At 40.2% G+C, this 25488-nt stretch overlaps 1 protein-coding gene and 1 non-coding gene across 4 annotated transcripts in view; one reads left to right on the top strand and one right to left on the bottom strand.

The window, feature by feature from the left end:
* LOC117243588 (zwei Ig domain protein zig-8-like) overlaps positions 1-25243 on the bottom strand; it is a 46062-nt gene extending 20819 nt beyond the window's left edge. Inside the window, exon 1 of one of the 3 annotated variants that reach the window (XM_033511230.1) lies at positions 24665-25243. The gene's annotated coding sequence lies outside the window, so the exon portion shown is untranslated. Of the gene's footprint in view, positions 1-3531; positions 3551-21554; positions 22395-24664 lie in introns of those variants that run through there. The other 2 variants (XM_033511228.1, XM_033511231.1) reach the window with 2 other exon arrangements.
* On the top strand, positions 9997-10151 carry LOC117230376. Its single transcript, XR_004492774.1, has one exon. It is a non-coding gene; the product is annotated as a 5.8S ribosomal RNA (ribosomal RNA).
* Positions 25244-25488: the final 245 nt, after the last annotated feature.

Genomic DNA, 25488 nt, shown 5'->3' with positions numbered 1-25488 from the left:
GTACGACTTGACGATTCGTTATCTCTTTTGCACACAATTTTCGCGAAACAGCTATCGTGTCTCTTAATCGAGATAGAAGAAGAATGTATAGATCCGGAGATCAACCCTGGGCTTAAAATAAGTACATAGGTCACCGCGTCGCCTCGTGCTGCCACGATTAATCATGGAAAAAGTTTATCGGTTGTAAGGAAACGGAGAAGTAAAACAAGCAGAGAGGACTATTAATCTCTAGTTGATGAAGCCAGGGTTGATTTTCACGATTTTAGAATTGGACAACTTCTCGTCCGATTCGTCTTTCGTCGATATCGCTGTAATTAAAGGGACGAGTTCTCCGGAATTCTCCGAAAACGAAATGCACCGAATCGAAGGGAGAAACTTTTCGATTTCGACTCGCTTCTTTCTGTTACGTATCGTTTCACTGTTTCTCTATTTTTATCTTTCTACTTTTTATCTCTCTTCCTTTTAAACAGTTCGACATACGTTCAACGTTAAAAGATATCTTGAACGTAATGCAAATTTAGCAAGAATTGCAAATCAAACGCGAAAAATTACTGTTTACTATTTTCTTAAATATATTACAAATAGAGAAAAGGAATCTGGGAAAAAATGTCGTCCTATTTAAAAATTTGGTTATTTCATTATATGAATGTCAGACGTTATTTTTAACTCGTGATTTTAACTCGTGCTAAATCGTGATGAGAGAGGCAAGCATATTTGTTTTATTCGAGTATTCTTCCGTTTGCTATTAGAAAAGTACTTAACGTTATTTATTCACATCTTAATTATATCGAGTCAAGGGATAAGATTACAAAATGAATAATAGCAGTATTACGGTAGATGGAATCAACGAATTAACCCAGAAAATCGGCCAACAGACCACGGACAAAATTGAGATGATCGTAAGTTCACAAGCAAGAGAAGCAATTTCTCCGCAATCGACCATTTCGTTCTTAGATAGCGCGTGGTGTTACGAATGCCGCGCTACATTGGCTTTCTTTACCTCAGATCGACCATCGAAGGAAAAGAGAACTTCTCTTTACTCTCTGCGTATACGAAAACGATCAATCGTTTCTCTAAAATTCTCTTTACTCTGAGGGATTCGCGTATCGAAGAATTTGTTTCCACGAGTGTACAGTTTCGAAATAGACTTTGTTGCCAGAATTGAGAAAATAAAGTTTAAACAGTTTAAAGATGAAAATAAAGCTTGTAAACTTCTTTTTCATCGAGTAAAAATCATTTTGCGTGAGAAGAATGAGTTAAATTCGTTCCACCGATATATTTTTCGTGTTGCGTTGAAAGTAATAATACAAAAAAGAAGGAAAGAAAAGTGGAGAGATAGAGAGAAAGAATTTGGACAGGTCAAGTCAACTAGTTGAATAGTATCCGTAGATAGTAAAATACATAAACAGCACGAAGGGCCGTGTCTGCCAGCCACTTGCTCCAAAATCCACTTCTAGGCTGGATGAATTTTCTAAGAAAAGTTTGCGATACAGACTTCGTAAGATTCTGCTGAAAATTTGTTAGAAACGAAATTGCTTTCGCCTATTTTTATTTTCTTATTGAACTACTGCTCTGCAAACGCATTACCCTACTTCCGAAGTTTAAGTAAAATTTAACATCAGAACTCAAGATCGAGTCAAGAACAGAAATTGTTTCGTATGCAAATGTTTTCAGATGAAATTAGACTACGTTCGGAATCTGCCCATAAATACAACAAGTTTATTTAAACAATCTAATGAAAATCCTCATTAATCGTCTTAAAAGATTATTTAATAAAAGCGAAGCAGCTCGTCTCGAGATCGAGCAACAGGAAGAGATGAGTAAACAACTGAAGTTAAAATCAATAGAAAATATACTAGAAAGGCAAGTTTATTCCCTTCCGAGATTGTTCAACGAATTTCAAGAGATGTATTCCGCGGTGAAATCCGAATGAAATTCGGTCGAGAGATAATCTACCGCTAAAATTCCAGAATATTCTTATTATATCCGGAATACCTGCGGAACATCTTGCTAGTACTCGAAGAACGACGTACTCGCGTACGCGGATGCACACAGGAAATGAGAACACCCAAATAACTTCCGCTCACTGGTGAAAATCTTTCGTCGCATTTTTCGCGCAAATACCGGCCAGGACAGCATCGAGAAAGAAAAAAATTCCTGCGAACAAACTGAAGGTGAAACTTCGAATTACGATAGAAACTCTTTTGCACCAGGCGCTGTATCAATAGCGAATCTTTACATTCGTTACACGATTCGTTGAAACGAGACACAACTTTTGCGAACGATCAAACCAAATCAAATATCCAATCACCTCATTTAATTTACGCTGGGCGCTACATTTTTCTCGTGGATTGTTAATTGCAACGCTGTTAATCCACTAGAACTGACCTGGTCTTTGACATACAAAAAAAAAAAGAACAGAAAAAAGAAAACTAATCTACATCGCTACATCGTACAACATCGACAAATAAAACGGACCACTAAGTCCGTAAAATCGATGAGTTTAAGCGTGCCGAGCGATATATAGTAAATTGTTTATCTTCCTCTATCGAATCTCGCAACTTTCCTTTATGGTTCCACGTATCCATTGAAGCAAAAAAACCGATCGTTGGTGGTATTGCGTCCGCAGTTTGTAGCTCTTTCGGGATTATCGTGTTGGCACTTGCGGTAAAGAAGAATTTTTAGAAATACGGCCAATTACATCGTAATATATCTTAACGATTGCATCTTTTCATTATGGAGCTACGCACTAAGATATTAGAGTGTATGTATGGTTTGTTTAAACATTATTCTTTTCTTCATTTTGGATTTATCGGTTAATGAATTTGATTATAAATTCGTAAAGCAGCAGAAAGCGTCCTATATAGCTTCGAGCAAGAGATCCTTTTAAGGAAAGTAATTTAATTTTCATCGTATCTAAAGTGAACTGTATGGAAAGGCCGAAATCCAAACGTTCCGAGAGGAACCAGGTTCCAAACAGTTTCGTCAAGTTAAATCCTGCCCCGTATTCGCTTTGAGAACGGCGTTGAATCGCAAAATAAGTAAATTTCTCGAATAACGTTAACCGTTATCTCGCAGTCCGTCTCAGAGGGGCAAATTAACTAGCAACCGAGTCGTGCCAAATATTAAAAGGGGGTTGCGTTTTAATAAGGTACACGCGGGATAAATTTTACCGGTGATGAGTTTACACGCGAGCACCGCTACGCACGCCTTACTAATGAAATTCATCGTACAGCGAGAATTCCGCTTTATGAGATCGTAAAATTGTTAGTATCAGATATGTACAACTTTACACATGACGGTGACACTTGAAGCTACTTACACTGGGAGTTGACTTTGAATAACATTAGAGATTACCTCTCGCCTTGTCTATTACCAAGCGACTGTGTCACATTCTGCAGAAATGTTAGGACCTTCGTTAGAATTATGCTTTATTACAGTTATGCAATATGGAAATATCTTTGCTATTATTAATTACGACGATAAACACGACGACGATTTCCTTTCTCCTAATTAAAGACAGAAAATTACCTGTTGTTGATAACAATAAACGACTCCATCCTATGATAGCTCCGAAAAAATTGCAGTGAGAAGATTTAATCAAAGTTTATGCAACGCAAACGCTGTTGACCGGCTATCTTACTCGCGGGTCGAATATCACTTCCGTGCAAGATTACCGATTTAAATTTCAACTGCATGAAAGTTGAGTCTCGTACATGGTCCAGACTCGACTGACTTGTCCATTAGGATAGTCAGTGACATACTCACTCTCGTAATCCGATAACTATCTGCAAGTCGAAGAAGAGATCATGAGCTCGATCGCGTGCTCGATCGCGTGCTAGATCGCGTGTCCGATCGCGTGTCCGATCGCGTGCTCGATCGCGTGCTCGATCGCGTGCTCGATCGCGTGAGTTCCGCGATGCCCATCATCCAAATACCAGTGAACGCACTTAAGATCATACGATTCGCGGTAACTAATCGAATAGCTCGCTCCATTTTTATGTCTGCAAAAGAATGGGTCGCTGGGAAATTGGTCCACCCCGCTAATTTCTTTTTCGGGAGAAAGTAGCTAAGCGAAGTCAGGTGAAGGAGAAAGAACGTAACGAACCCTGGCCGTTTTTCCGACCGCGTGGCTATGCGGTTCCATTGCGCCGGCCTAATTTCTCGTCGGCTCGTTATGAGCCGCAGAGCCGCGCGCACTTGTTACCCACGGCAAATTTACATTTCAAAACCGGCGGCTCGAGAGCCGAGTAAATGTACGTCGAAATTGACGTTGCACCGGCCGTCGATTGAACTCCTCTCTGTCTCTTTCTCTCTATTTCTCGTTCAATTCGCCTTCTCTCCCTCTCCGTGTGAAAGCGGAAATTATTGCCGACCACGACTACCGACTTATTTTTATCAACGGCGGGCTCGTTTAACCTGTAATTTATTACATCTCTTCTCGTCGTTCCGACGAACATTCGCCCCGCCCCTCCCTTCGTTACGCCATTTTCCGACTGTAAACGTTGCGATCTAACGAAGTTCGATTGCCTTTCCGTCCAACTTTACCAACCATGAGCATTCTACTCTTCGAAATTCTCGATAATTCAATGATTCGCCGGAGTTCAATACCTCACGGTTCTGTTCTCCATCAGGAATAAATCATGTTCCCGGCTGACTTTATCGCCTTGGCAAAGGCTGGCCGCCTAGTTAATCGACCGGTCAACACGGAACTAGAATGGAGATGCTGCGACAGAACGCGTCCTGACGTCTGGATAGGAGGACACCATGAATGTACAACCACCGATGAAAGGGCTAACGTGTTTTATTGCTCGGCTGATACGCGAAAATGGGGAACCGAACTACCGGTGATTGCAAACCCGCACAATAGGCCACTCCTATGTGGTTATTAATCACCGTTTCCTCGGCAATACTACGTACCGATTCGGCCTGTGAGACAGTCGTGCGTATCGTAGGCTAGTAATGAATTTCGTAGTACTCGTCTTCTTTTAGAACGTTTTTCAAATAACAGACAAGATTTCTCGAATCTAAATAGGAGCGAAAAGAAAAATGGTTCAAAAGATAAGTTCAAACTTTGAGAACATCGATTTCGACGAAGCATCATCCATTATAGACACGAAATATGTATATAGGTATATATGTATGTACGTCTAGAAGGTCGATGCCGCGCGATCTATGTACAGTACACCTGTTTAACGTGGTAGTTGCCACGCGGACACACCATCCCACGGGAACTGTGCAACTTAAATCCTATGTTTCTTACTAGCTCCATCAACTTTGTTACCGTTAAATAACCTAATCCGTTGAATATTTACAGACAAATAAATAAGTAATTAAGAAACGGCTAACTATGAAATTTTTTATATATCTTTTACTTTTTCAGTTTAGTTTTATATGTCTTTTAGAACTTGTCGAGTTCCGTTAAAAGTCTGTCTTATCGTAAATATGCCTGCCAATTACGGTGTAGGTAATAGGAGCGTAGAAAAAATTCTTATCGTAATTAAACGTCAATGATCGCTTTTCGAATCGATATGCGGCGATTCCACTTTTCCCGAAAGCTTCAATCATGTTCTTTATTTTCAATTAGCGAGAACGACGCGGAGGATTCCAGCTATACAGCAGAGAAGATTTCAATTGCAGCGGATTGATCCCCTTTACCCTCGAATCAAAACGTTTCGAGAGTCCAAGTTAAATATAATGCCAACGTGATTAATGGATCGTACGTGTCTCGTCGAAAATTGGTCTTCGATTAATCGAGCTATGAAATTACTTTGTACCTGTATCGACGTATTCTATAAAAAGCACCGATAGAAAAACAGCTCTTTTTTTCAAAAATGTCGTGATATTTGCAACACCATCGTCTCATAAGATCCAAACGCTTCGGACAAATTACATTTATCCCTTGTCTATTATCAATCCTGACGGTCGCTTTGGATTCTATTCGAATCTTCGAACTTTATCCATTCCTTTCTTTTTTCCTCCGGTTTTTTTTTTTTTTTTTTTTAGCCAAGCCATTTCATCGAACTATCGAAAAAACGGTCTGCCAGCATTCACAATTTCAAGACGGATCATCTCGCTGAACCCGAAGTGAAACGAGTGGAAATCGGAATTCTTATTATCATTCGTTTCTCTTCGGTTCTATCTCTTTCTCTCAAATACGATAAAGAATCCTGCCGATTTTGGTGGTGTTACCCGACGGTTATAAATTTGAATACGGTCGATCGAGGGAATATTCCCCGGGCGATTGAACTTGTTGGCATTTTAATCAATTAAGCGTCAAATAATCGTAAACAACCAAACAGTCGATAAATCGAATATTCCAACAACATACTATTACCTTCAACAAAGCAAATATAAATATGTATGGCGTTTCAGTGAAATTTTATACAATCACAAAGAAGCAACGTAACTTCACGTCGAATTGTTATAATTGAAGCAAGATACCGAAGAGATTTTCAACGAGGACTAATAAATTATCGTTCGCTAAGTGTACATGAAGTAACATTAATTACGAAATTCGTTCGTGTATTTTCCAATATTCCGATATAATACATGCTACGTGGATACATAATTAATGATACCTGTCCCAAGCTTCATTCCAGGTCAATACTCCTTTCCGCCAGTGTGAAATCAGTTGAAAGAATATGAAAATCAGTGGCGCACGTTGCAGGAAAGTAAGAGGAGTAAATATTCACTGGAAATTACCTTTTCCGCACAAATACCGCTCAATGGCAAAGTATACGTACACGATCTTTTATGGAAAAATCATAATTGCTTCGCGGAAATCTTTCGTTTCTCTGTTAACATGCTTTCTCCAGTGTATTCGAAACCAGGCAGATATCAAAGAAATTCCCGACAGAAAATGTGGCTGGCAGAGAAACATCGAGAATAAGCTAGGAATAAACGAGAAGGGTAGAGAAATTTCTAGTCTGCATGGAAAATTACGTCACGATAATATGGCGGTACTTTGGCATATGATAGCTACGAAGGAATAGCGTCGAAACAATACGTATTATCAGCGGAATTCCTTTAAGGTGTTCCGATGTTATCGAGACTGCAAAGAAGCATAGAATCTTCGCTGCGGAGGATCGAGAAAGCCTTTTGAATTACACTGTGCAAGACAGGTAATTTACTGGAAGTCTAATAACTGGGCTTGTACACTTACATTGACCAGGCCACGTTAATTTGAAGAAAAACTGTGTCAAATTAATCGTACGAGACAACGCAAGGACCGTTCTTACAGCAAGGCAAATATCTAATATTCTAACATGCAGATGCGACCGAGTAGGAACGCGCGAACGAAAATAATTTTGGGAAGTATACCACTAGTGATGGTCTTAAATCGTTAGAATAAAGAAAAAAACGATGGAAATAGATATTTAGAGATTCAATTTTTTTCTATCTGCTGCGCAGTCAGCAAACAAACGTTTAGGTTGATCTTCTTCGATGCATCGAATTTTTCAATATACGCGCACGTACATGACGCATGCGACGTGCATGAATACACAGAAATTCGAATTGCATTTGCCAGAACAAGAAACAAAGAATGTCACGTATCAAGAACTCGAATTGAAACCAATCGATTGGCAGAGATACGAATCCTGGATCTCCTAACCGTTATCTGGAAACCTAGCCATTTGTCACGGTATAAGCCATGGGATGGAAGCAGGATTCTGAACTACATACCATGTCTCGTAAGATCTCGGTGTGCAGGTGAAATCAAACCGAACGAGATTACTCGGGATGGTGCTCTGGGTCCTTTCGCGTTAATCCTTCGGTGATTCACCGAATTGGACTAATAGCTATGCCATTATGACAGAGTTCTCAAACGCTCTTCAATTAAATCTCGTCGCCATAATTCATCAAACCATTATAATTGGTATGCAGTATACTCTTAGCGCGTATCGTTCATTAACAGCCTTCAGAAAACAGTTTCATTTTTTAACGAGACTGCGTATCAGAATTTCCTGTCGGTTCTGAAAAACGAAAAAATGACTACTAGTTTGTAAAAATGCGAAAAGAAACGTGATTAACAAATCGATTGAGTTGCATAATAAAATTCGGTATCTCCCGATTAATTCGAAATTCGTAACAATTTCGAAACGCGACTCTGGCTACAAATTAATAGCACTTGTATAAATCAGGATTGGTCTCTCGATGATTAGATAATTGGTCACACCACTTGCTTCCTAACCACTGTATTAAATTGTACAAACCGATAATGACGCTTCTTGCTCTTCACACGAACGCAAATTATTCTATCGTATTTGTTATATTACGAATAGAACTTTAAATAGCAAAGATAAATTGATCATAAAGCAGATCAATTACTCGGCGATACGTACTACCGTATTTTAATTATCAATTCACTACAGCAAATCATTTTGCACGCATACTAAAAAAAGCTTCTAATGTAAATTTCATTCGTAAGATTGATAGATTCAAGCAACAAATGATTTGCACTATTCTTAACAACGTTATAACTCCATCTAACACCTTGTCGATTACATCCCATCCTTCCTTAAGGAAGTCCTTCTTCACACGCATAATACGCAGTCGTGCAACGCATGATCAAGTTTTCACACTGACATGTCACAGTGACATTATGCATTCTCAAATCTCTACGTGCATTTCGAAAATCGTTCTTCACTCGATAACTGGTACTTTAACATTAACATTCGCCCAGTCTTCGATCACATATCGTTCGAATCATTCGTCTTAGCTCACATACGCGTACAAATAGATTCACGGTCATTGTTTACATGAATTTTTTACGTAATTGTTGCTCCTTTGATGTAGAACTACTTGTTACGACCGTTCGCGGAGAGACGCGACCGCGAGGAAAACGCATCAGCAAAAGGCATAAATTCTCGCTACGATTCTGATAATCGACACCGCGAATTAGTCGATTCCCTGTTTCGATTAGGATAATAGAGGTAGTTCGAATGATTTTAACACTGAATTAAATGGATTAATATAAACTTGTATATTTAACAATATTTAATATTATGATGAACACGTAACAAATGATGTAACGATGAATACAATTAGTTTGTTACAGTAATTCGACCCGACTTTATGATATTTCTCGATGTATTCGTTAGACTAAGCGACCTGGATTTTATTCGCCTAAATCTCACGATACATTCCGTTTGAATCCTCAAATAATACTAATTTCCCTTTCGACATTTTCTTTGTCTCCACCACGCACGGGTCACGCCGCCGTTCGCGCCTATGGTCACGTATGCCACCTTCTTTGTGTAGATACAATAACGGACCGAAGGCGAATCGACGTTTTTAGAACTCGTTGCTTGATAACAACTATGCGCTTGTCGCTACATTGTATATATTTTGCCGATAGTATAAGACGATCTGTCTGCGACGCTGTAGTACCACGAGCGACGGTTAGGGACACGGTCTATAGTAAGCCTCGTAGCGTAACATTACTATAGCGGCACGCGACAGCAAAACTACCACCGGGCGACGGCAGAGCAGTGGTTAGCGCACTGTCCTGTTTCTGTGACCAGATTTCCAGGACAGAGATAGGAAGAAAAAAACAATATCGTATATAAGCACCGCTCTACAGTGACTTAAATCTAATTTAAAAATAGTAAGCTAAAAATTGTAATTTCGACACACAAAACATTGTATGACTATGTCGTACCGTCACGTATCGGTACTTTTGCCTAAACCACCCCACAACCGAAGTTCATTGTTTATTGTGAACAACATACAAATGTAATAAAAAAACGTTATAAAACGTTATAAAAAACGTTATAAAAAAAAGCAATGGTTACAAACGTTCAGTATCCCGGTTCAAATCCCTGGCACCCATAATCCGATTTTTCTTCGGAGGGACCTATCCGTATCTTCTTGCCGCAATCAAAGATCAGGAGAGGGTATTTTGTACTTGGTATGTTTTTTTTTTAACTTGGCTTTGATTGAGTTAGAGACGCGTCGACGCGTGTGCCCCATACACACGGTGTAGACGATTATTACCCTGAACGGTGGATCACTTGACTCGTGGGTCGATGAAGAACGCAGCTAATTGCGTGTCAACGTGTAAACTGCAGGACACATGAACATCGATATTTCGAACGCACATTGCGGTCCACGGATACAATTCCTGGACCACGCCTGGCTGAGTGTTGCTCACGGTTTAAATCCCGGCATCCGTAGTCCGATTTTTCTTCCACGACGCCTAAATGAGAAGAAAGCAGCGGTACCTCACAGCGACACCCATGCACCAGCAGCAGCACTATCACCCCGATCACTATCACCTCACTACCATGTGCGGAAAATCCCTTCAGAGATCTCAAGTTCGAACGAAATCTTCGGAAAAATTCCTCATCTTGTTCGATTTATTTTTGCAGTGTATATTGTTTTTTTTTCATTGTTTGGTTTATTCTAGCTCGCGATAGAAGGGAACTTTAAAGAGAATTTAAAAATTGAGATTGGAAGGTTCGTTCGGTAAACTCGTGGACTATCTTTTAAGCTTCTAGGGTTTGTGAATATCTTCCAGTAAATCCGTATCAAACATTTATTTTCTTTTCTCTTTTTTCTTCTTTTGGTATAGTCTTATACTATTTTAAACGTTGGGAATCGTATATAATAATCAAAGTACCAACCCGTTGAAAGTTAATATCGTTCTGTTCACGGCTGGCTAAGCTATGCGAAATGAAAGAAAGGGCAATAATAGAAGGTTCAGGCATTTCTTCCGTGAACGCGTGTGCATTCGCTGAATCGCTTCGCCGGGAATTAAAACGACGCATTCTTTCAGAACTTTCATTCTACCGTTAAACCCGTTATTCTCTGTACTGAATTACTTTAACGAACGATCATTCATCTCCGTTACGCGCAATCCAAAATCGAAACGTAGCATTTCTCTTCACAGCCGACTAAAATTTAATCATTGGATTTTATCGCAATCTTTCAAGCCCTTGCTGGCTCTTGAACGTCATCCGGCGAAGTGTACCGAATCGAATCACGTTCAGACTACGTTCCAAGTACCGTGAAAGGAGTGCAGCCTGCGAATTCTGTGCTGCGCTCTCTCCAACTTCTCGTGACACGTCTGGGTACATCGAATCCGAATTCTCATTTAATGGCTGTTTGTTTGATAGCATCGGCTGTGGGATCGCGCCGGTTCCATTCAGTTTTAATTGCAGCCGTTCCGGCACTTCGGTTTCGATTCCAAACCATCCTGTGTCAAAGGTTACCCTTGCGTTACTTTGTTATAACCATCGAATAATTTATATCGGTCGATGCGTTCAGTGGAACGATCGTTGACCGCGCTGCAACTTCATCAACGTTTTTACCATACATTTTCCAAGCGTAGGCTTGCGTTTCTCTATTAATCAAAGCGCAACGTGCGCCAACGAAGTCTAGATTGAACTCAAACTTTTGCCAGGCAATCTCGGCGTACTCGGTAAATCAAAAGAATCGACACGCTCATGCGGACTTCAACCGCTGATGTATTCGTCTATCGCGAGGATTGCTTTACAGGCCACTGGAAAAAGTAACGATAAATTGAACGGATAAATTGAAATTAGTTGCCATTATCGATCCAACTTTCTAACACTGTTCTTCGGATAATAAGTTACGTTGATTTTGACCCGAGGCTAATTAAACGGAAAATCCAAGTCTCTTGAATTCGAGGAAGACGCTTCTGTGCCGTCGTGGTGTTACTACCCATCCAGTTCGTTAGTTCTCACGATGCTCGTTTGATCTTAGGCAGCGAGTCATTTTCCTTGGGCATATAACTATCGCTCAAACTATCGAGTTACCAGCTTTAAAGGATCAGACGAAAGGAAAAGGGAATAGAATATGAAGCGTACTTCGAACCGTACATTTTTCTCTCAGTCTTATGTATTCCGTTTGTGAATCAAGGAAAATTCGGCAAAATAGTTGCTCCTATACTTTTAAACGTATCGTCGGTTTTCTCGGTTTATCCCGTTGAAGATGTATACACGTGTGGCGGTTGAAAATAATTATTTAATGAAAGGAGTTCGTGCTTTCACCACTTATACATCAGCTTCATCCATCTCGAAACGAGCAAGTAACGCGGCGTTCTCGAAATATTCGGCGAAGACAATGCAACTTGCTCCTCTATCATATTGAACAAACTTCCTTATTCGTATCCGGCCCGGTTTGTCAGACAGAAGTTTGCCAAATATTATACACATTCTATTAAATCTGCACCATTTCTGATAACATATATACCGTGTTTATTTCGTGACTAGACTTTAAAACAAGTAAACCCACATTACGTATCGTTTCGTTGTTTCCATAAAAGCTTTTCTTTTACGAAACTTCTCTTCTAACGTATTTGTTTCGCTTGCTGCAACGACAAATTCCTACAACGTTCTTAAAAGTCCGATAAAACCAATTCCCGATACTAACGCAGACAGTCGTGAAGTGAAAATGAGAGTGGAATTCTCTTCCTGTAATATGCTATTAAACGCACACCGTGTTCAGCATCGTAAAACGGGGACGATAAAAAGGGAAAAGGGACACGAAATTAGCCGGCACATCTGTCGACGAAATCGCAAAAGTCAGGCTCCCTTCACGACGACGTGGTTCAGCCAAAATATCCAGCAATCGGCATATAATCTGTTTAAGTTTGCTCATTTGACACGCGTGACTAACCGCGGTTCGATATGGGTCGTGTTTCACTGTCTCATGGGGCCTACAACAGGGAACATCCCTTATAAGCACGACAGATGCGTCAACGGATCATCCCCTACGTATATCCGATCTCATCTTGCATGTTTTATTCGACCGGGCTGTTCGCAAACGATTCCTCCCTCCTCGAGGTCGTAATTCCGCATAATCTGATCCTATACACGTTGCTCTAGACCGTCTTGGATTAATTCCATAGATTACATCGTTCGTCAAATTACGTCGCAAATCCGTGCAAAAGAATATTACATATCGCGCGTTGGATTACGACCGTGGATTAACGACTTACGTTAACCTCAAACTGGAGCAGGGGCTATTCACCCGGATTTAGCCGGTTATATTTATATTTAACCGCGAAAGGCTATGGTGTTTCAAAGGGAACCCATAAAAGCGCGCTGACTCATCGAATATTTCAAACCTCTGCGATATAACGACTCGTTCCTGCCTAACCTTCGTGAAACATGGCAATTTCTATTCTTTTATTTGTTCCGACCAAGCGTAAGTCGGCCAAAGCCTATCGGTTTACCAGCCTGTGTTCGCGTTTAACCGGTTCAGCTCACAAATTTTCATTAATTTCATCATCCTGCGCGTTTCACTAATCATGGCACGTTGATCACCATTCCCGTTGCCAATTAACCTCGTGCTTCGACCAACGAAAGGCGAACGCCAACAGAAATTACTTTTAACGATTCAAGAAAAAAGAAATCGTTTATCTTCGCGCATTATCTTCGTACTGTCATTAATTAAAAACAAGACCAACCAAATCCATAAGATACCTGCGACATAGAGTAAGTACTTTACCAGTTTTTTCACTGGCACCGTTGTTTGTTTCCAGAAGAAATTGCAAGATGAAAGGTGTGAAAGGTGTGCGCGACTGCTTTAGATTATTCGTTGCAAGAGCAAGAATCTGGATTTCTTTCGTGAGTCAAGTGCAATTTCCGCGGTCGTTAATGTAATGCAGACGAGCTCAGAGATTTGAAATATTTAAGAAAGCGAAACGCTATGATGCACATAATATAAATAAATTACCAAGAAACGTGCCTTTCATCGACTTTTCAATTTAATTCATAACACTGCGACAACTCATTCGATCAACGATTCTGTCTGTCAACATTCTACGAAGTTGGAAAAAGATTCGTTCAGAGTTCCACCATCGGCGCAGTTATTGTACACTTTTGAAAGTTTATTCGGTTTGGTTCGACGTTTGCCTTTGCCTATCGATCCTGTCACGTTATTCACGTTTCAAAAAAGGACATATTCTTACGAGTCCAACTTTCGTATCGATCTTCCAACGTGGTTACCTGTCATGAACGATCTAAACCCAGAAACCAGACATATATGTCTCGATGACAGAGCAAATAATACATCGGTGGTTTGCTTCAAAAATAATCAGATTGCATTCTTTATGACTTAGATTGGTAACCCAGACGTAATATAGACGAGTTACAACGGCCTATGAATCTTATTAACAACGAGGTCTTTCGGAAGTTCGGCCTCTTTCCGCAAACGGTATGAAAACAATTTGTTCGATCGATGAAAGGGGAAGGAACAGCAAATCGATATCGAATAAAGTCACTTTCGATGAGGTTTCCCGGATACCGGAAGACGTAGGTCTGACATATTTAGCGAGATCCGATAAGTCTTCTCGCTGGTTTCAAGACAGGATGTATATGTAGACGCAAGGTGGCACGAAGGGTTGGTTTTCCGCTGGGAACGGCAACGTCTGATCGTTTGATTACCCATGGTATACCCTCCAGCTGGTAATTACCAGTCGAACGCGATATTCGTCACGCCATCTGCTTTCTCTCAGGAGGTCACTTCGTGTTCGAGAAAAATTGCAATTTGGCCCGTTTTTTCGATCCGATAACCGTTTCATCCGACTAATAATTTTTCATGAATCAACGAAAAGTGAATGGAACGTCTATTTAAACACATTCACGAATCAACCTTTTGCGAGCAAATGTTCGAATGGTTCGAGCATCGCATTGCACTGCCGCTGCATCGATAAAGAAAAAATCCGCCCGCGCATTCATCCCGATGTACGTATGTACGTACCTAAATACTTTCCAAGGTAAAATCGGGTTATTCGCATTATCAGGTGGCTGAAAAGATATACCTATCTATTTTTCGTAAATAGCACGAACCGGGCAACGAGTCACGGCAGATGCTAATTTAGTTTGCATAGATCGAACAGAATTCGATGTAGCGGGGTGAAAATCCAACTAGCATACGGAGTATACGGGGCTAGAAGTTTGGCAGACAATTTTCCGACAAATTTAGATAATAACTTTTACACGTAAAATTACAGTAATACGTTTTCCCAGTAGGCCAGGAAGTTGACATACGTGTACAAAAGCTGGTCTCTTCTTGCTTTTCTCATTCCTCGGGATCCTCGTAATGGTCATCGTATATCACGGGGTCAACCTTACGGATACTACTCTATCCCCTATCTCTTTCCTTTTATCCTTTCACTTTCGTTTACGTTCACCTATTCGCGATATCACCTGGTGAGTAGATTCTATCTCGAATGAGGAACAACCCTTCGCATTTTCTTCGTACGGTTTCGTGAAAAAACCAGCCAACGTGAAATCACGACGACACCTGATACAACGATATCGAATTATAAAGGGAATCGTATCTCGATAAAGAAAAATATAAAAATCGTTCGCCTGTAGACAGTTAAATTCAGAAAATAAAATATCGGTAGCAACAGTACAAGTTCGAGGGAGACTTTAAATTTCTTTGACAATGAATTGGGAAGAGATGAATAAGTTGGAAAGGAACTTCGAGATTCGTTCAGATATCGGCTTGAAAACAAGGAAATAAAAGAGGTTCTGCAATGCGGGTTAAGATCGCCGCTTTGTTTAAAAGGAGAATCGCATCGATGCATCGAGAAAAGTGGTAGCCGTCGGCGTGAATATCGTTCCCTCGATATTCATCGCGTCGAACTTGACTTCATAGCGACGTATTGTAGTGACTTTTTTGTTTCGAAATTCTTTCTTCCGTGTGTTCTATATTCGTCCCTTCTTGGGTAAGTCTCGCAGAATGAATTGGCGAAAAGTGGTTCTCCCTCTGTGGGAGGGAAGTGGGAAATTTGGTTCTCCCTCTGATGTAATTATACCCGGATCGAAGTTGGAAATAAATTTGCCCGTGACGTCAATGCCAGAAAATCTTTTGTATTCCATTGATGAAAATAAAGCTGAGAACAAAGGTGCTCGTTAAGAGTAACAATTTTTTTATTCGCAGAAAGGTTGAACAATCAAGCTATAAAGGATTCAATTTCAAACCAACGTCACAGAGGAGAGTTACCGCTAGTTTACAGTCGTTTTAACGAGCAGTTTCGTTTTCGCGTCGTGTCATAAAATTATTATCAACGTCGGACATTGCGAACAAAGATAATCTATCGTAATTAAGAGGTGGCCACTTTCTAGGACTTGTCACTGTGATTTCGTTAGTCGTTATTAACGTTGCTGCCAATTCCAACTGTCCAGACACAATAAATTCTTGGCCATTTAATCTTCGCTTATACTTGATTCGCGTGCAAATTCTCGCTTACATGTAGATCTTTGTTTTCCAACGTGCAATTTGGTTGCGATAATAACGATATTCTTGAGGCAATTTTTACAGCTTTTATCGTCCGTAATCCCATTAAAATAACAACGAATGAACTACGAAATGTTACGATCTCTGCATATTCCTATTCGTTCAAGCATTTTATTTCTTTTTTTTTTTAATCACCCAGCTTTATCGAAGCAAAGCAAGTCGTGCGAGACCAATATGTGCAATGTTTTTTAAAGCCGCGAAATGCTTTCTACTCCAGACGGAATTACCATTTCCTTTTCCCTTTGTATATCTGCTTCTGTAAATATTTATTATGTACATTTATGCACTGTTAAATTTAGATTACGATTGTTTTTCAACACTGTAGATGCACACAACAAAGGCACAGGTTTGTCGACGTAGAAAGTCGAATAGAAGAGATTTCGAGTGCCCGGTATACTACGTGCAGAAACTCGTGCGCAAAGCGCCACTTAACAAGTAAGATTACTGCTAATACAAAGGATAAAGGTGACGTTTATGAACGAGTAAATTCGCCCATACAATAAACTAATAAACCACATGAAGAGAATGACGGAAATAGAGGTAATAGCGGCGGTCGTGTCACCTAACGACACTGCTCTTGTCTTTGAATAATGAAGCGTCTTTGGCTCGCGAGCCAAGAACACGCAGCCCAATTGCACCCGTAGAGTCTAGGTAAGTATATCGCGAGCGATAAGTATCAAAAATACGTTATTTGTAGCCGATTCATTGGATCAAGCGCTTTGAACATAGAACGTTCGAATGTCTCTCGTTCTACCGCTATCGCTTTTTATCTTTTCTCAAAGTTAAAGTTCCTCTTTGCATAATATCATCTACCACCTCTATTTTTTTACCATTTTTCATCGCTTTATTTCAAATTGTTACACCGTTGTTATTTACATCTTTGTTTCGTCGTGTTGTATATCTTACTTGCATCGTGGTTTTCTGCGTCACTTTCATTTATTACAATCGTTGTACGACCTTTATTACCGTTACACCTTTTGTTCCGCCCAAGACCGTAGGTAACAACGATCCGTAGTTCGTTAGCTGGACTCGAACTTTCCCCTAATTATCAAAGAGCACTCGAGAAGAAACACCGAGCGGAGGAGTCGGTACCGCGACAGATGCAATTATAGTTAGTTACGGGAACTAATCTACTGCAGCTGCTTGTACTTCGTCATCGAGACTTTGTAATGTAATTTAGGTATGCTTGTCAAATCTATGGTTGATTTGTTCCGGGAAACGGGGTGGGCCGAATTAAAGAAAGTTGCTAGGGATAAAGCGGATGTAGAATAATTACTCGACCACTTCCTAGATTAACCGCGATGTAGAACAAAGAATTTTTTCCTATGAAATTTATGATGCGTCCAGTAGTCAGAAGCTTATCTAAACCGACAGGAAGTAATTTATTCGGCGAATGGAGCGACGTATTATATCGTTAAATGCAACATATTGCTGTACGATGCACTAATTACCTTTCAACATAGTTATATCGTGACACGGTTAACGATGCGTTTATAATAAATGAGTTAATGCGAAAGTAGCGCACAACGTAATAGTTCACGCGAAATCAATGTGCGCAGAGTAACGGTTTAATAAATTAACGTCGACGAGCCACTTGCGATTTAAATTTAAGCATCGAACGTTTTACCGAATCCCTCGATGGCGCCACTTTTTATCAATATTTCTGACAATGGGCCAATAATTTTTGTATCTTTATTTCTACGCGCACACAGATCATTTAACGTAGATTAACAATGTCAGGTTTTATTAAACCGTGTACGTACGTCACCACTTGCCGTGTACGATGGCAAACATATTCTTGCGATATTGCTCGCATTTTCGATATATTATTGTAGGTTAATTGATTTAAATTTACATACATATTCAAATGCACTCGCGAAAGTGATACCGAGCATCCTCTTCTATCTATGACCTAATTCGAAAGTTGACCTGATGTCGGTGTGGCGTGGCATGGCGCGACATTACCAAAGGGTTTAGCCGCCGCGTCTCTGTATTTTTCCATTATCAGGGATTTCTCCGGCGGCTGTATATCCGAACACTATTACTATTAATAGAGAATAATTTTTATCCGGCGCGGCGCGGCGCCTCGATACGCCTCGCGCATGTTACAGCGGGCAAAATAAAACGCAAAGCTCGCTTGATTATTCCGGCTCATGTGTACATTCCAATCTATACGTATGTACATATTGCGCGTATCTACGTTTTCAGAAAGCCACCACGGCATCTGTGTCCAATTACACGACCAGCCGAATATCCACAAAACCGGATAAAACTCGGTGACCTATTAGGAATAACGTAATTCCATACGTCCGACAAGTTTTCTGGCAAAAAAAAGGGGAAACACGACGATATCAGTGTTCAACCGTAATTTTCGTAAGGTATGTATAAAAAAAGAAAAGCCATTAGAAAAATTCCTGTCAGCCGATCTCCATTAGATGGCTACGCTGGCTGCTAGTATTTTCATAGATGAAAGAAGAGCCGACCGAAGGGAATCATCTATCATTATCGGCTCTCAGGTGTCAACGTCGGATGAAATCGAATTTTTTGTTACGATCGACACCTCCGGATCGCGTTCTCGTGACAAAACAGCACTCACGATCAGAACCAAAAAGAAAATGAAAAACATCGTCTTTTTATTACACCTCTTTAACAAATGGCCCTGCCGGTCGAGTCATTCACGACGAAAACATTTTTCTAATGGAAACTTTAACCTTCTTATCGACGAAGTCTTTCGGACGACATTTATCCACGAGGTTCCTTCTTCCTTCTTTTTGCGGAAATCCCGATGAAACCACAGATAAATGAAATGGCAATTAACAACGTGACCAAATGCATAGGACGATCGGCTTGCTGAATGAAGCGGCAGCCTACGTGATTCTCTTCTCTAATAGCAATCAAAGTAATTAATTATCCAACGTCCATCGCTTTCTCCCTCAATCACGTCGACACGAGTTCCGACATCGACATCATCGGAGATGACTAAGTATCCCTTTTCCTTCCTTTCATTCCGTCATCTCGCTTTTCACATTGCTTTCGCAAAGTTTTACGTATCATCTATTATATTAATTTCATTTGGACGTAGTTACGTTGCAAAATTTCGTACGATTATTATTCGGCCGATAATAATACAGAAGTGGCAATTATTAAACGTGCCAGCAATTTCTACATTTAATTAATACGTTAATTGCATGCTAGCCACACGATATCAGTTATTGTCATTTCGTTGACAACTTCATTTAAATTGTTCGATGAATTTTTCCGAATGAAAGAGCAACGAACCAACCTTTACCAAAACGTTTCTACAGTAATAGCTACATTAATATTGCATGGTACAGGAATGCAGTAATTAACGAACAATTATTCAGAGCGATGTATGTACATTCATTAATACGATCGATCGTCGATACGTCGATTATTCAACGCTGTAAAAATCAAGTATCAAAAAGGGAAATATTTTATGTCCCGTAACATAAGTCAAACGATAGAATCAATGTTAAAATATCTCTCTCAGCGTTAAAAAATTTTTACGCCATGAAAGTAGTCATAGATAGGGTATTAATATTCTCGCAGAAGCGATGATCTAATAAAACGAACGACCTCATCCGACCAATACGAAATAGTTTTGTGTTCATTAATTAAATTCCACGGCAATGCACGCGCGAAGAAAATCGTATTTGCATAATTATTCGAACGACAAAAGTTCAGATAGGCAAACGATAAAAATCCTCGATGATTGATCGATTCTGAAGTAGCCGTACACCGATCGGCCTAATCCGTTCTTTAGCTATTGCACGAACCAGTACATAGCACGAAACAGTATCTCCAATGTTCGCCAACGTGGACATAGCATGTATTTCGAAGTAATCTGACCTGGCCGATCGATAAAAAGCAATTGCCAAAATTATACTTCAGGAATGAAGATGAATCGTTGTTATTCAAAATCTTCTCTATGTGGTTGTCGTTTTTCTTCGAAAATTATAATACCGGTGATGCTGCGGAATGCCGCTATCAAATGAATCTTTCCCTTAGAAACTGCCAACTTCCCTCTCCAATTACTTCAACGAAGAATTACGGCAACATTTCGTACGAAATTGTATCGTGAGTGTTCCTCCTAACGTTTCACGGTAATTGCGGTGGCAGGGCCCGAAATTATAGTATTTATCGGCCATGGTGAAATAAAATCGACCATTACGGAAAGCACATCGCCATGTAAGCACAATACGATGTACGAAATACCGTTTCAATTTCAATTAAATCGGGCACTAAATGCACAGAATGTCACTCATTTAATCCCAGCGAGAAAGAAGACGCACGATGCCTGCTGATATCGATATCAACGTTGATGGACACTGTTGCACGATGCGAAAAATAAAAACAATTATCTCTCGACGCGTTATCAATTTTTCTGCATTTTTAACGAAATCGTTGAAGCCTCGATTTTATATTTTTGACGTAACGCAAATATTGTCCATCGCTGGAAAATTGCAAGAGCTCGCAAGCAAGTCGTTTTTCCACATTTTTCGTTTTTCGAATTTTCGTCAATTTCGTCGTTAAAGAAATTCCCTTGGATATTTATATGCGTAAATTTCCAAAAGTTCTGCTTATTCGGCGAATAGGGCGAATTGCTTATTCAGCGCGAAAATTCGCGTAGAATCTCTGATAACTTGCCTTATGTTTTCTATGTAGAAACGTTATCTCCGTTTCTCTAGTTGTGCTTTAGTATCCTAGCCTGGAGCGGGGTTTCGAAATTAAATTACAAAACCAACGAGCTTAACCCATGCATCGATGCTCCGTGTGCAGTACACGTTCTACTAGGTAATATAGCAATTTCATTGTTAAACGGAAAACAAAGTTATCTAATTAGTTTCAATGTATGCCTGTATTACATAATGCATTTGCACGAGTTAGCCGCGCGTATAAGTATCCATGGTATATTCGCTTTATAACTAACGTATTACGAACCTATTACGTGCGTATACCCTTGTACATAACTACTCAGCTAAGTTGTTCGTATCGCGATACGATTTCAATCTCCTTTGGATAAAATCTCTTAAATCAATTCCTGTCCTCTCGAGGAAATAGCTGTCATTTGAATTGTGTTAAAGGGTTTCCATTTCAACGATCTATCAAACTGTCGAATATACTTAACAAATTATCAACGTGTTGCGACGCTTTCATCGCCGATTCTCCTAATTCGGATATAACAAGGAACATCAAATTACAAGAATAAGTATAATAGTATTCGGTTGAATTAGAAATAGAAAAAGAGATACCTGGATTATCTTGCTCGTTGGTAACGTGTAAGATCCAAAAAGCAACGAGATGCAGTCTTACACGAGGCCGATCGAAGTTACGTACACTTTTTCGCGTCATTCACTGCAGTGGCGGTAACACGTTGCAGTACTCTTGTGGCAAGGTTTAGGCCACTTGTATCACAGCACTGTTTCGTTGGGCAGAAAAGCGCATCGGTGCCGTGTAAAACCATAAAACTTGATCCTCGACCGGAAAAATTTCGACAAAATTCCGCAACCACCTTAGTCCACTAGCACTTTCTTCCCGCGAAAGTTCACCTCGATCCGCGCATCGTGTCAAACAATTGCCAACGTTCGCTGACGGTGGCTACGCTCTTCAGAATCACGAGTTCAAGGAAAAGCAAGCTCCCGTACTTCGTAACGGATATCTGTTCCCAAAGTCCTCGACCTTTCCATCTGGATTCTCATCTTCACATAATACCTCCTAAGAAACTCGTAACTGTTACAGGAACACTTTCGAAGAAACGATAAAGAGTATCTCGCTACGTGTGAGAATACAGCGGACGACAGAGAACACCTAGCACTATCGAATCGAAACTTTTCCTTAATGTCTGTGCACTCGAAGCAAACTTTCGACTGGCTGTTTCGCGTAAGATGATGGAAAAGGACGAGCGCGGAACTGGAGATCCCGCGTTCGAGTGTACCGCGATCACGTACAACGCTCGACGCGTCGATGAATGCGCGAAAGCGAGGAGACGCGAGCAAAGGAGAAGTCGAAAGGACAGTGCGCGGCAAATGGAGTCGAACGATCGCGATACACGAGCGGCGCGTCGTGTTGTTGGCAAGCGACTAACCCCCTGACGGCGTCCTGCACCCCCGGACACCGCGCATGCCTCCTACCTTAAAGAACTCACCCACCCCTCTTCTCAGTGCCGCCCCAAAACCACGGTGACTTCATCTTTTTTGACGAGATGCCTGTGAAACCCCTCCTCTCTATGCTCTCTTTATCCGCCCTTCTTCTCTCTCCTTTCCTCTGCCTTCGACTTCCTTTTATAATTTTTTTTTTTTACCTTTTTCTCCTTTTACCCTCTCGTTTGGACCTTTCTCTTCTTTATATTGTCCGTCCTTTTTCTGCATCCTCTTTTTTGCCTCGTTTCAACGAGGTGCCGCTATTTCTCTTCGACTAGAATTCTCGATGTTGATATCGGCGTTATTGCTTATTTCGTGCTTGATCGTTACTCGCCCTATAAAAAAGGGACCATTAAAAAACAAAGTGACGGATGTCACTATCAAACTCTTGTCCTACCTTTCTGTTATTTTAGGATATAAGTGACATCGTTAAAAATTCTTCCGACAACGGAAAGTCTTGCAGCGAGAGAAAAGTCGCAGTAAAAGTCGAAGTTTAAGACGATAGAAATGGCTAGCAATCGTAAGCGCTGTCCTGGTAACGTTCGGTGTACACGAAATTGCTTCAACAGGTACAAATGATGGCGACGTTATCCAGCAAAATATTGCACTTTTTCATTCGAAATATGCACCTATATAGCTCCATATCGCGTGGCATAACCAACGTTACACAAATTATTCTTTGCTTCTTTCTCAAACCACATTTTGGAATATTCTACGCGAACGTTGCTCGCTCATTAAAAAAAAAAAAAAAAACACGCATAAACATTTCCTTGGAAAAGGCACATGGAGTTTTTCCTCGAATCGAGTGAATCATAACAGAGAGTAAATCGCATGGTAAGTTACACCCTACCAGTATAAACGCAAAAAAGGGCTTCGTAACAACATTAACAAATAAATCGAAGAAAATGTTTCTGAAGAATTTTTATATACTCTGGCCGAGTATTCTGTTATCTTTTCAGAATGATAAAATTCAAGAATTATAACAAATCAGTAAAGGCAACGTTTCCTTTGGTTTCGATTAAGTTACAAGAATATCAACGATAATAAACAATAATCAAGAAATCTATATTATAATTAAACGAGTCGAAGCCACTGAAACGATTCATCGGAGGGAAATATGATATAATACAAACAAATCGAATTTGAATATCCACGCATCAATTCCTTTTTTTTTTTCCTTCTTTTTCGATTCGCAGTCTTCAAAGGAAAGGAGCAAAGCGAATAAAACTAATGGAACACGCTATAAATTATAAAAAAATAGTATCGGCCGCGCGTCAGATTTTGGTGGAAAAACACCGATATTTATAATATACGATCGAGATTTGATACGACAATCTTTCTCATCGTGTAGCAGAGATAGTGTGCGTACCAAATAACAATTTTTAAATGGTTTATGCGTTTGCAAAACGTTGTTCGCTAGAATATTTTTATTAACCTTATTCGTTATTTAGGGTAAGCTTTAACCGTTGCTAAAAACAGAAATGAATAAGTTTGTACGTTCTAAATATCGTACTCGATTTTATTCGAAACTAAAAGCAGCACGCATAATAATAATTTCGTAAAAGTTACTGCACCGTAGAAAAATATTCCATGGTTACGCATCAGCAATTTACTAAAGTGTTCAAAATACGCGTGTTTAACTTGAAACATTTCCTCCTTTGAAATAGGAAAAATATAAATTCATTAATATTCGGCTTATCTGGCGCGAGAAAAATACCAGAAATAAAACAATGAATCGAACGAACGAGCAAACCTTTTTACATTTCATTCGTATTGGACGTTTTTACGAGGTTTGATTTTACTAAGTATGTAAAACGAGAGAGTAAACTCGACAGGGAAAGGCTCGATCTAAAGATTAAAACGAGGCGAGAAGTATTAATTCAAGAATCTTCAAGATCGGTTTATTAAAGTCGCGTTCCATTGAATCGACGCTGGACGAATAATCGAGCGGACAAAGAAACCACGAGTACTTATTCAGACATCTTTTTCTTCATTCTTTGCGAAGAAGCTATTGATTTACCCACACAGCAGGTGCCCGCTTCTTCTCACGCTTTTCATTTCTGTCCCACGGTTTCTCACCCCGCTCCCCTCCACCGAACCACTATTCGCTTTGAGAGCTTCCATAATTTTTCATCTCGAAATGATAACAATGCCATTCGTTAAACCACTCTTTACATAAAATTGTCGCCTATCTATTGTACTTTTACTCTTTAGTCGGTTACCTGGTGGCCAGTGTATTTAATGGTTCTTGTCGCCGAAGCTTTGTCCTCGCCAAGATCCGGGGTTGTCTCGTTATTATCGCAACGATGACAATCGCGTGCCGAGTTGCTGAAATAAATCTTTCTAGAGATTTCGATGCGTTTCCTCGAGACTTCCTTCTCATCCTCTGATCACTCCCACCTAACTCGTTAACCCAGGAACGAATAACGTCTAATGCGATTAAGGGAAGATACGCGATAATCAATTCGATCGCCTCGACGAATTTTCGTGCCAACGACAGAGCAAGAGAGGGATAAACTCTGCCAACGAGAACTTTTCAATCTGTCCTCGCACTGCTGCTAAGGATAAGAGGATCCTGTAAGGCGGACGATTCGTTTTACTCCGTTTCTTGTCGGTTCTTGGTCTCCCACCCACGAGAGATTTGGTCGGTGTCGTGACAAAGTAAAGAGGATAAATCACCCCATGGCATTCACCTTAACGATAGTAAACGCGCTCGTTTGCCAAATCCAAAAGCTTCTGGAGCAGGTGCTATCGACTATTTTCGGTTAAATAAAGGAAGAAAAGACCTAGTGCGCGTCCATGATCGTCGTTGGAGTTATATCGCATCCCGTCAAAGTTCAGCCAACCTCGAGCAAAGACGTAGTGATAGTTCACAATCCGGTGTTGTTTCTTCTCGAGAGTCGAAGGAGTAAAAGCAAGGAGGATCGCGAGAAACACTTTTTACTACATTCGTGCGAGTGTAAATCAAACACGTACCCCTTTCGCTTCGGTTATTGCCGTGATAAGTTCCGGTACTACCGAACAACTTTTCCGTTATACCGGCGTT

Source organism: Bombus vosnesenskii, unplaced genomic scaffold, assembly GCF_011952255.1.
Source record: "Bombus vosnesenskii isolate JDL3184/JDL3185 unplaced genomic scaffold, Bvos_JDL3184-5_v1.1 scf7180000013266, whole genome shotgun sequence".
Lineage (NCBI taxonomy): Eukaryota > Metazoa > Arthropoda > Insecta > Hymenoptera > Apidae > Bombus > Bombus vosnesenskii.
The sequence above is the reverse complement of the archived record's forward strand: the minus strand, read 5'-3'. Positions and strand labels throughout refer to the sequence as shown.